The sequence below is a fragment of the Saccostrea echinata genome, unplaced genomic scaffold (genome assembly GCF_033153115.1).
Source record: "Saccostrea echinata isolate AGI-Se365-2 ecotype Australia unplaced genomic scaffold, CSIRO_AGI_Sech_v1 ptg000009l, whole genome shotgun sequence".
In the NCBI taxonomy this organism is placed as follows: Eukaryota; Metazoa; Mollusca; class Bivalvia; order Ostreida; family Ostreidae; genus Saccostrea; species Saccostrea echinata.
The window spans coordinates 41767376-41779217 of record NW_026889758.1 but is presented as its reverse complement, the minus strand read 5'-3'; the positions used below and the strand labels follow the sequence as shown (position 1 = coordinate 41779217).

The 11842-nt window shown below is 35.9% G+C and overlaps 2 long non-coding RNA genes across 3 annotated transcripts; both read left to right on the top strand.

Annotated features, from left to right (window-relative positions):
* Window positions 1–1997: 1997 nt before the first annotated feature.
* LOC133183744 (uncharacterized) lies at window positions 1998–5932 on the top strand. Its single transcript, XR_009720719.1, has 3 exons — window positions 1998–2080; window positions 2430–2499; window positions 5791–5932. It is a non-coding gene; the product is annotated as an uncharacterized LOC133183744 (long non-coding RNA).
* A 2692-nt stretch (window positions 5933–8624) lies between these two features.
* On the top strand, window positions 8625–11842 carry LOC133183743 (uncharacterized). Of its 2 annotated transcripts, none has more exons than XR_009720718.1 (7): window positions 8625–9039; window positions 9213–9294; window positions 9390–9826; window positions 9997–10089; window positions 10183–10444; window positions 10608–10692; window positions 10798–11842. It is a non-coding gene; the product is annotated as an uncharacterized LOC133183743 (long non-coding RNA). The 2 variants fall into 2 exon arrangements; XR_009720717.1 differs by having other exon boundaries at window positions 9201–9294.

The window sequence follows — 11842 nt, the reverse complement described above, 5'->3', positions numbered from 1 at the left end:
CCTTCATTCATTGTTTTGTGTTTGCACCTCCTACTAAGTACTAACCCATCCTCCCCCCTTCCCCCCCCCCCCCCCCCCCTTTGCACTTGTTCTGCCACTTTCGTTTCAGAGCCACAGTCGTCAATGGATTCAGCGCTGGAGTGCTAGGGCTGGTGGCGGTCTATAAGGAGGAACAGCATGCCAACATCGATGGAAAAGAGGTATTTCTTAGTTCTTAAGAAATGTAAGGTGAGAGTTTTCCCTTCATTCATTGTTTTGTGTTTGCACCACCCACTAAGTACTAACCCATCCTCCCCCCCCCCTCCCCCCCCTTTGCACTTGTTCTGCCACTTTCGTTTCAGAGCCACAGTCGTCGATGGATTCAGCGCTGGAGTGCTAGGGCTGGCGGCGGTCTATAAGGAGGAACAGCATGCCAACATCGATGGAAAAGAGGTATTTCTTAGTTCTTAAGAAATGTAAGGTGAGAGTTTTCCCTTCATTCATTGTTTTGTGTTTGCACCTCCCACTAAGTACTAACCCATCCTCCCCCCTTCCCCTCCCCCCCCCCCTTCTTTGCACTTGTTCTGCCACTTTCGTTTCAGAGCCACAGTCGTCGATGGATTCAGCGCTGGAGTGCTAGGGCTGGCGGCGGTCTATAAGGAGGAACAGCATGCCAACATCGATGGAAAAGAGGTATTTCTTAGTTCTTAAGAAATGTAAGGTAAGAGTTTTTCCCTTCATTCATTGTTTTGTGTTTGCACCACCCACTAAGTTCTAAGTTTTTTTTATTGAGTTTTTTAAGGGGCTTGGATTGAGATAAGTTAATATTTTCTAATATTTTCACTTAACTAACATGACTTTTTACCTTGTTAGAACATTTCACATCTGAATATAATAAAAGCATGATTAAAATCTTCTTTTATCTGGAAATTATTGAAATTAGAATTTTTGGGACATGTTTAATTGATACATATCCTTGCACTGTAAGGTAGTAAGCTTTATCCTTAATGCTTAAGAAAAGTAGATTTTTTGTATTAATGAAAAATATTAAAACTAAAATCCAGAAATTTCGAACAGAAATGTGAGAAAGCAAAACCAACTCACCAGTATTGTCAGTACATGCTCAGTGACTGTCACTGAGCATGGACTGACAATACTGGTGAGTTGGTTTTGCTTTAATTCTTTGAATGAACAGAGAAATTTAAAGTGTTAAGAATGCAAGTGTGTCCAGGCCCCTTTAAGAAATGTTAGGTAAGAATATTCCCATCATTCACACCTGAGTCTTTTGTGTTTGCACCACCCACTAAGTACTAATCCATTATACTCCCTCTCCTTTTCATGTATTATTAACCACTTTGTTTTCAAAGTCTTAGTCGTTCATAGATTCAGTGCTGGAATGCTAGGAGTCCAGGGCTGGCTTTGGCTCTGTAAGGAGGAATAGTATGGAACAAGAAGAATCCTAGGACTTTGCATGATTCTGTCTTAGAAGGTCAATTTTTATTATTCTTCAAAGATTTTTGTTAATTATTTGATCTGAGGATATGTCTAATTGTCCACTCATTAGATAAGTTAATTTTTGCAACACCTTATTTTCCGAAGATACTATTTATACTTAGTGAAGCAAAAGAATTTTCATGAATTTCAGTTATTGCTATGTAAAATCTTCAAAAAAGACAAATACTTGTGAGAACAAAATTTTTATGATTAGATTGAAGGGCATGAGCTTGCATAATTACATTAATTAAGATAAAGTTAATTCTCACAAATGAAATTAAAAATCTATTGATTTACAGTAATGCGGTGAATGTTAAGTATATAAATTATCCAGAATGAAGAAAACTGTAGGCACCATATGTTTATATGTTCATAGTTTATAGCTATGCATGAGCAGTAATGATCTGTAATGGTCCTAACTCTAATTTTAGCAATTTTTTTATGTCGTGAGGGAATGCTCTGCTTGACAGTACACAGATCTTTTTCATGCAGTTTTGTGTCCTCACACAGAGCTGCCACTAGACTACAAACTCCTGGATAAGAGGAAGAACACAGCAAGAAAAGACCTTATCTCAAAGGATCTACACCTTTGGAAAACAGAACAGAAGTAAGTCTTTGGGCCCTCTATGCAGTCAGATATAGCCCTGTGTAAATTGATCCTTAGGATTTCTATAATAATTATTATTATACTAGAAGTAACTGTAAATCAACAACATCATTTAATTCTCTATAAATAAGTTTAAAATATCTCTTTGATGACTAAATTTTGTGCTTGAGGAATTTTTCTACATAGATACACAATAAAACAAATATTTTGTTGCAAGAAATATTTGCAAGTAAAATTAAGAAGTTAGCCAAATTCCTGGATATTTCTCGCATGCGAATAAAAAATGGTTTACAGCAATTCCTCATTGCAATGTAATATAGTATTTATACAAGTGTCCTTTTGTCAATAGGTTACTTTTGACCAGAGGGACTACCTGACCAGACCTTGATAAACTAGTGTGTAGTACGGTAAATAACAAGGTCAGTGAGTCTCATAGTAACAGAATTATAGTCGTAATTTACTGCCTTGCTTCAGTGTTAAAAAAGGTAGGGCTAAAACCTTGAAAATTAGTGCTATTTCTAAAGATCTTCTTTACCCCTGGACATCAAGCAGTCCAACTGTTGGCAATGATTATAATAAGCACCAAGTCCTCTACCAAAATTGTGAAATTCATGGCCCCAGGGTCAGGTGTTTTGGGGGGCTCTAATGATTGTATAGTAAAAATGCATAAATTCTTCTAAAATCTTTTTCTCTTTCACTGTACATTTAGCAGATAAACTTAAGGTAAATATTTTTGATAAGCAAGGATGACTCTTCCAAATTTATAAAGCTCACATAGTCCTGGGTCAGGGTATTTAGCAAGCATAGTGTATGATAGTGTGTATATAATGACGAGTAAAGGTGCCTCTTCCAAAATTGTGAATTTCTTGGCCCCCTGGGTCTAGGGCCTCTGGTGCTAAGGCAGGGCTCTATTAATTATACATGTACATGTATAGTGGAAATACATTATTTCTTTAAAAATCTTCTTCTCAGCTCCTGTTTATTAAGCAAACAACCACTAAGTGCATAGCAATGATAAGAAAGTGTGCCTGACTTGCAGAATTGTAATTGTAAATTGCAAGGGGTTCTGGTGTTGGGTGGGGCTATGGTAAATCTATAGTGAAAATGCATTATTTGTTGAAAATCGTCTTTGTGCATGGGCATCTAGGAGTACAAAGTTGTAATAAGCAGGGTATTTTAACCAGATTTTTGAAATTGTTGACCACTTGGTCAAATGTTCATGTGCTGGATAGGTAGATTAATCTGTATTCTACTGAGAGAAAGTACATGTATTCCCCTTTGTAATTCACCGATGATAAGTTATCACTGTAGTTAATCTAATACGCAAGTTTCGAGATTGTAACTCTCCTACGATAGAGGCACAAAAAGTATCCATATCGGCATGGAAGTGGGACAGGTTGTTAATGTATACAAATGTGCATAAATAAATGAAAGATGGCTGTGGCTTTTAAAATTCATTTAATGTTATAGAAAGATGATAATGCTAAGCAATGATCATTTTGATGGTTTTATAATTAGCTCTACTATACATATTTACAAAATTTACTTTCATTTAGGATACTAGAAAACGAAAGAACCATCATATAGTCTTCGTAAGAAAAATAATTCTTTGATTGTACAAACCTTTTTCTAAAAAGTTATTGGGCTCTTTGAAGTTATTACAGTGCGGAATCGTTATTACGATGTTCATTTTGTCACGGTAAAATATCGTAATACTGAGGGCAGCATAATAAAAGTTCCCAATAAAATCCAGTAAAACATCGTTTTGAAAGCTTGTTGTTGTATTAAGAGGTGTATTTTTCTCCTTTTGTTTCCTTCTTCTGTTCAAATTCTTCATTAAAACGCTATATACATATAATTTATTAATAACTTATCTTGAATAGATATCTTCATGATGATAATTTTCTTCTATTTCCTTCATTTTAAAAGAAAGGTGCACATTTTTTATAAAAACTTCGGCAATCTTCATTTATCTGCTGCCATTTCCATTTACTTTCGTTTCTGTCTAGATAATGCGTTCGTAAAATTTTCAATGTCTTTGTATCGTTACTACATAAACAACAACAATACATCACTGGGCGGTTTTGGGTGTTCAATGAGCTTAGAGCTACAGTGAACAACTGATGAAAGTGGGCAGTGTGATAGGCATATTCATGGACAGGATTTGAAAACACACAAGCTAAATGTCAAAATAAATTTGAATTTTTAAATTACTGAACAGAGTTCAATTAGCAGTTCAGCAATTATCGATTTGTATTTCTGCTGACACCTGTGAGGTAGTCCAAGCCACTATCCAAGCTGTTAAAATGTTATTGGAGTTCAAATTTTGCCAAAATTATGTTTGATACCCAAGCTGTCCATTCCGCACTTTAACTGCAAACGAAATTACACATTACGTATTTAACTTACATGCATACGATTAAATGTAACCTTTTATTTAATAAATTAATTTTACTTATTAACCATAGTGAAAAAAAAAACCTAACGGAGATAGATAAACTAGAGACTACATTTATAAATAAACAGTTTAATTGTTTAACAATGGCTTTGACACGTCTCCCTTTCTGCTGACCTCGCTAGAACAGTCAAGGTGTGTGCAGTCAAGCGTCACTAATCACCTAACGGCCCTGCAAGTTAACACTCTGTCAGAGCACAGGTGTTTCAATGTTTATTTAGCGTCTCCTTAAGTGTCTACCGTCGATCAACACTGAATAAACACGGAGTGAAAAAAAATTTTGGACAGAATTTTTACATCGTAATACCGAGTCCCGGCATTTAAGGACATCTTAATAAACAGTTCTATTTTGTATAAATTTGTTAAGAAATGGTTTTGTGCTTTGAATTTACAACGTAATAAGCGTTCTATCTTATAAAACCGTCACCGTAATAACGAGTCCGCACTGTATAAGGGAAAGAGTCATTCATAATGCCGACATACAGTGATCACATGCTTGTGTATTTATTAGAGATCAATATCTCTTCCCTCGTTTGATAAGTTCTTATCCACTGATATTTCTTTTGTTCCAATTTTTATTTTCTTTCCGATTTTTTGTTCGTAGAAAAAAAAGACGCCTTTACTTAAGTTTGGTAATTTTCGAGTTGAAGAGTGCATCCCGACAATCAGTTATAATGGTATATCGATGATGTATCACATATATAAATAATTGTCCCACCTGCCTGCTTACCCCCCCCCCCCCCCCCCCCCCCCCCCCATAACGAAAGAGTGCACCAAGGGAGATAATCTCGAAACTTGAGTATTGAAAGGTCAATTGAATAAGAGAATTATAAAAGAATTTTTATAATATATGATCCAAAAAGTACTTTCATCATTTTTAATGGTCAGGTAGAGGATGAGATTGGTTTTCAAATAGTGCTCAGGCACTACTGTTTTGTTTAGTCAAAATGGTGATAGTGACTTGGGGGCAAGTACAGGAGTACAAAGTGCAGGCAAATAAATAGATCTAATTTAAAAATTTTTACCGAGTACCAGACTGCTTCTTTTGATGATCCCTGACCATCCTTTTTCTATTGCTTGTGAGCTACATTGCTTCATGTTTTATTTTATACTATGGATTCTTTACAGTGTTTCATTCATAATATTCAGGTGAACTGTGAAGGCCCTTGTGCCTCTTGTTATTGAGTGTTCGTATCTATTACCCCTCTCACCCTTCCCCTGAAAAGTGGTTAAAAAAGACACTTGTATCTGACAGATTGAAGAGGAGACTTCCATGGATGGTGTTGATGACAGTGTTTCTACAAAGATGTGGAAAAGAGCATTTGCAGCCTTACAGGAATTGATGGAAACAGCTGGAAAAGACTGATGGACATTGACCCTCCAGGATGTGGAAATGTCTCAGCAGTTACAGCCAAACAGGAATTGGTGGAAACAACTGGAAAATGCCATGCTGATGGATGTTGACAGTGCTGGCCACAGCTAGGTTAAGGACGGCTGATATGAAGTAAGCATTCACATATTCCATATATAAAAGATTCGGTGTTGAAAAAAAATTTAATCTGTTTAATTTTTGTTGAATGGGAATCAATTACTAATATCAGCTAGTTGTCTTGTGATTTTTCGTAATTGGACGATAAAATTTGTCTTTTTCTGTTTTTACAATGAACCTCATATAATCCATTGCCTTCAACCTATTATTGTGGTGTTTTTATCTTTAAAGTAAAAAATGAATCAAGTTGAAAAGTGATGTCTGTGATTTCGTTTAAACCAGTCAATTGAAAGTGATACTGTGATTTTGTTAATAAAAATCAACAGATTGCACACACCAATTAATTATAAAGATGAATATACAAAGCTGTCAATAAATTATTGTGTCATTTATAAGCAAAATGGCTTGGGTCAATTGAAAAATAAATTGATAAATAAACTTGTTTTATTAATCTGAAATTATCGATAGATGAGTGAATACCTGGTTTAGAGAGGTGTGAAATTCAACCGACCTCGGAGTGATTAATTAGGGCCCCGCTCTGCGGGCGTCCTATAGTGATCAGTCTGTCCATCCGTCTGTCTATCCGAGATCTCTTGTCCGGAGCATATCTTCTCTCTCCTTGGCCCAATCTGGATCATACTTCACCCACAGAGTGTCTTTGGGTAAAGGGTGTGCAGTGACCTTGAACCATGTTTCTAGGTCTAAGGTTAAGGTCATAGCAGAATTATATGAAAAATCCTTGTCCGGAGCATATCTTCTCTCCCCTTGGTCCAATGTGGCTCATACTTCACTCACAGAGTGCCACTGGTCAATGGATGTGCAGTGACCTTGAATAAAGTTTCTAGGTCAAGGTCAAAAATAGCCTCTCCATTTAAATTCTTGTCTGGAGCATATTTTCTCTCTCCTTGGCCCAATCTGGCTCATACTTCACCCAAGGAGTTCCTTTGGGTAAAGGGTGTGCAGTGACCTTAAACCATGTTTCTAGGTTTAAGTCATAGCAGAATTATATGAGAAATCCTTGTCCAGAGCATATCTTCTCTCCCCTTGGTCCAATGTGGCTCATACTTAACTCACAGAGTGCCACTGGTCAATGCCACTGGTCAATGGATGTGCAGTGACCTTGAATGAAGTTTCTATTTCAAGGGACCACTTTTTGTCCCCTTTAGACTCAAACAACACATCCCTTAATAGTACACAAATGTTCCTCTTCAAAATAAATCCTTTTCAGCTACCTTACATTTTCATGTTCGTTGCTGAAAGCGGGGCCCTTTGAGGTGGCCAACATCTTAATGATATCTAGTTAGTGCTATTAGGGACAGCCATGCACCTGGCAAACAGTTATGTTAACGAACAGAAAATTGACCAGACTTCAACATAAGCCAGGTAAAAATAGTGCTTTGTGCCAAAAATTTTCTTCAAGTAATTTGGGTATTTGAAATTTCTGTGTTTGAGCTATCCGAGGTTTTTTATAATCATTTATTATAGAAATACAGCCGGGACCAAGGACTAACTTCGACATATCCGAGGTATTCGACATATCCGTGTTTGAGATACCAAAGTTTTCTTGTATATAGGGGTCACTGCTGAGTTTGGCCAAAGTGACATCACTTACAATATGACGTGTTTGTCACATGACAGCTACTAAGGTTGAAATTAGAAAATATATGTACAGCTACAAAAATTGTGAAAGTTTCAACAAGATATGGATACATTTTTATTTTGAAATTGACCATTTTCTTTGAAACAAATTTCTTAATGTGAAAAGTGCTGGGAGAAAATTTCTCATGCTTGGGAACTATGTTAATTTAGCCATCTTTCTATAAAATGCCAAAAAAAGGCATAGTATGCATTGAAGATATATAATAAATTGCAGAATGAAGTGACAACACACAACCAGCTCCCAACTCTTTTTAAAATAGTAGGAATAAAAGCTATATGTGATTAAAAGCTCAAAATTTATAATGAAGCAAATAACATTGAACTTTAGGATTAATGAGAGCTGGACTCTGTCATTTTTCTTAATACAGTCAAACATTGTTATCTCGAACTCGATAGAACCGAGGATAGGACCGAGAAAAACTTTGACATATTCACGTATTCAAGCTATCAGGGGTAAAAATACTTAAGAATTAGTGGCTAGGATTTTCAAATCACTTCGACATTTCCATGGTATTCGAGATATCAGTGTTCTATATACTGAAGTTCAATCATATGTTAATGTAGAGGTATGCTTACGTGTTCATAAAAGGTCTATACATGCCTTCTGAATACAGTTGGAAAATAAAAATTAATTTATTCAGGAAAATGTCTCTATCTTGATCATATGCTTGTTTCATATTAATTCCGATACTTATAAGCTACAGTAATTGCCTGATCCATGCCTACACCACAGAGAAACTATGTCAAACTAGTCAGTGATGTTATCTCAGTACAGGAGATCATTAGCTTTCATTCTATATTCAGTTAATGTTATTTAGGCAGGATAAGTTGCACACCAATTTATATTATTTTACATTATCTATGGAAAACAAAAATGAGAGTTAGGGAAAAGAACAATTATATTTATCACTTAGTTTTGTTTCAACTCTGAACAGGTGGATGTGGAATAAGGGAGTCCTTAATCTAGCTGCCCCTTCAAGAAATGTGGAAATGAGCAGATACTATCAGATTGGAATTGGTAGAAACAAGGGAAAAGACAATACTAAATGGATAAAATGCCCCTCCAAGGTGTGAAATTGAACAGCTACAGCCAAACAGGAATTGGTGGAAACAAGTGGAAAAGGAGACTGAAGGATGTCGACCATCCAAGATGTGGAAATAAGCAGCTATAGCCAAACAGGAATTGGTGGAAACAAGTGGAAAAGACAAGACTGATGGACGTTGACCCTGCAAGAAGTGCAATTGAGCAGCTACAGCAAGACAGGAATTGGTGGGCACAAGTGGAAAAAAAAGACTGATGGACGTTGACCTTCCCAAAAGTAAGACTTACCACAGTGGATAACTGTCACTGATCAGGTATGTGACATAATTAATAATCCAAGATATTTTTTGGGCAAAGTAAAGCAAAAAAATTTTTCTTAAGGTTATATGATATTTTGCTTAAATTTGTCTGTTCTTTTCTTAATTTCTGTTTATAATTACTTAGATGCTGAAGTATTTGAACTTTTATTTTATAGTGTGCTTTGAAGATTTGGTGACAGTACCCAGTAGGAGACTCAGATAAAGCCATGTGGACAGTGCTTGACATTATGAATGACAAGGATCCCTCAGGTATGGGAGTTAGTTACCCAAATATGCCATTCTGTAAGACTCTGTTCTTCAGTTTTACTTCGTCAGTCCTAATGGTTACCCTTTTTTTCTTACAGCCAAACATGAATTGGTGGAAACAAGTGGAAAAGACAAGACTAATGGATGTTGCCCCTCCAAGATGTGGAAATGAGCAGATACAGCCAGACAGGAATGGGTGGAAACAGGAGGAAAAGAAGATACTGATGGATGTCGACCCTCCAAGGTGTGGTATTGAGCAGCTACAGCCAAACAGGAATTGGTGGAAACAAATGGAAAAGGCAAGACTGATGGACGTTGACCCTCCAAGAAGTGGAATTGAACAGCTACAGCCAAACAGGAGTTGGTGGAAACCAGTGGAAAAGACAAGACTGATGGACGTTGACCCTCCAGGATGTGTAAATGAACAGCTACAGCCAAACAGGAATTGATCAAAACAAATGGAAATACCAAGACTGATGGATGTTGACCTTCCCAAAAGCAAGACTTACCACAGTGGATAACTGTCACTGATCAGGTATGTGACATAATTAATAATCCAAGATATTTTTTTTGACAAAGTACAGCAAAGGAAAATTTACTTAGGGTTATATAATATTTTGCTTAGATTTGTCTGACAGTGTTCTTTTCTTAATTTCTGTTTTATACTTACTCAGATGCTGAAGTATTTGAACTTCTATTTTATAGTGTGCTTTGAAGATGTGGTGACAGTACCCAGTAGGAGACTTAGATAAAGCCATGTGGATGTGCTTGACATTATGAATGACAAGGATCCCTCAGGTATGCAAATAAGTCACCCAAGTATGCCATTCTGTAAGACTCTGTTCTTCTGTTTTAATTCATCGGTCCTAATGGTTACCCTTTTTCTAACAGCCAAACAGGAATTGATGGAAACAAGTGGAAAAGATAAGACTAATGGATGTTGCCCCTCCAAGATGTGTAAATGAGCAGCTACAGCCAAACAGAAATTGATTGAAACAAATGGAAAAGTCAAGACTGATGGATGTTGACCATCCAAGATGTGGAAGGAGCAGCCAGACAGGAATTAGTGGAAACAAATGGAAAAGGCAAGACTGATGGATGATGACCTTCCCAACAGCAAGACTTACCACAGTGGATAACTGTCACTGATCAGGTATGTGACATAATTAATAATCCAAGATATTTTTTTTTTGACAAAGTAAAGCAAAAGAATATTTTCTTAAGGTTATATAATATTTCGCTTAAATTTGTCTGTTCTTTTATTTATTTCTGTTTATACCTACATAGATGCTGAAGTATTAACTTCTGTGTTATAGTGTGCTTTGATGACAGTACCCAGTAGGAGACTCAGATAAAGACATGTGGATGTGCTTGACATTATGAATGACAAGGATCCATCAGGTATGGAAATAAGTCACCCAAGTATGCCATTCTGTAAGACTCTGTTCTTCATTTTACTTCATTGATCCTATTGGTTAATTACCTTTTTTTATCATTCATTGACAGAAAATAAAAGTATTGAAGAGGCATATCCTTGTGATCGCATGTGGAGAAAGACAAAGATAGACGACCATGTAGAAAGCCAGATTTGCACACACAAGCACATCCAGTTTACTATGTTATAATCCAAAACAATTTTTTTTGAAACATTTGTTTTGGAAATGGGTGTCTGAGTTGTAAGAGGGTATGGGGTCGCCCACTCAGACACGTGGGTTTTCTCCGGGTGCTCCGGTTTCCTCCCACACTGACCCCATTCTTTTTCTCTAAGCCAATGAAATAATTATGTTATCTTTTAAAATATTCTAAAGGAAATATCTTTAATTATCTATTGTTTTGCTATAATTGTGATTAGTGTGTACAAATTCACTCAAGCTATTGTAATAAGATGGTTGATGGTACTAAGAATTTATTGTGTTATTGAATGTAAATAAGCATTTGTGATTCATGTGACTAATTCTGTGGTGAAAATACATGTAAATGTTTGTTAATTGAACATGTTTTAGTAAATGTTAAATGACAGAGAATGGTGAATTATGACAAGTTATTATGCTGTGAAAGTACATTGTCTATGTTAAATTAGTAATTAATGTTAATTTGTGCCAGTGAATGGTGAATTGTGAATAGTTCTGTAGTGAAAGTACACGTCAATGTTAAATTAGTAGTTAATGTTAATTTGTGACAGTGAATGGTGAATTGTGACTAGTTCTGCAGTGAAATTACATGTCAATGTTAAATTAGTAGTTACTGTTAATTTGTGACAGTGAATGGTGAATTGTGACTAGTTCTGCAGTGAAATTACATGTCAATGTTAAATTAGTAGTTAACGTTAAATTTTGACAGTGAATGATGATTGAGAGTAGATATGCAGTGAAATTACATGTTAATGTTACTTGTATTAGTAAATGTTAAATTGTGACAGAGAATGATTAATTTTGAATTGTGCATTGTAAGATTTTCTGATCTCATTAGCCAAAGTTTTGTGCAGAGATAAAAAAAATCTTAACCAAAAAAGGGGCAAACCAAAAAAAAAAAGAAAAAAAACAACTCAAAA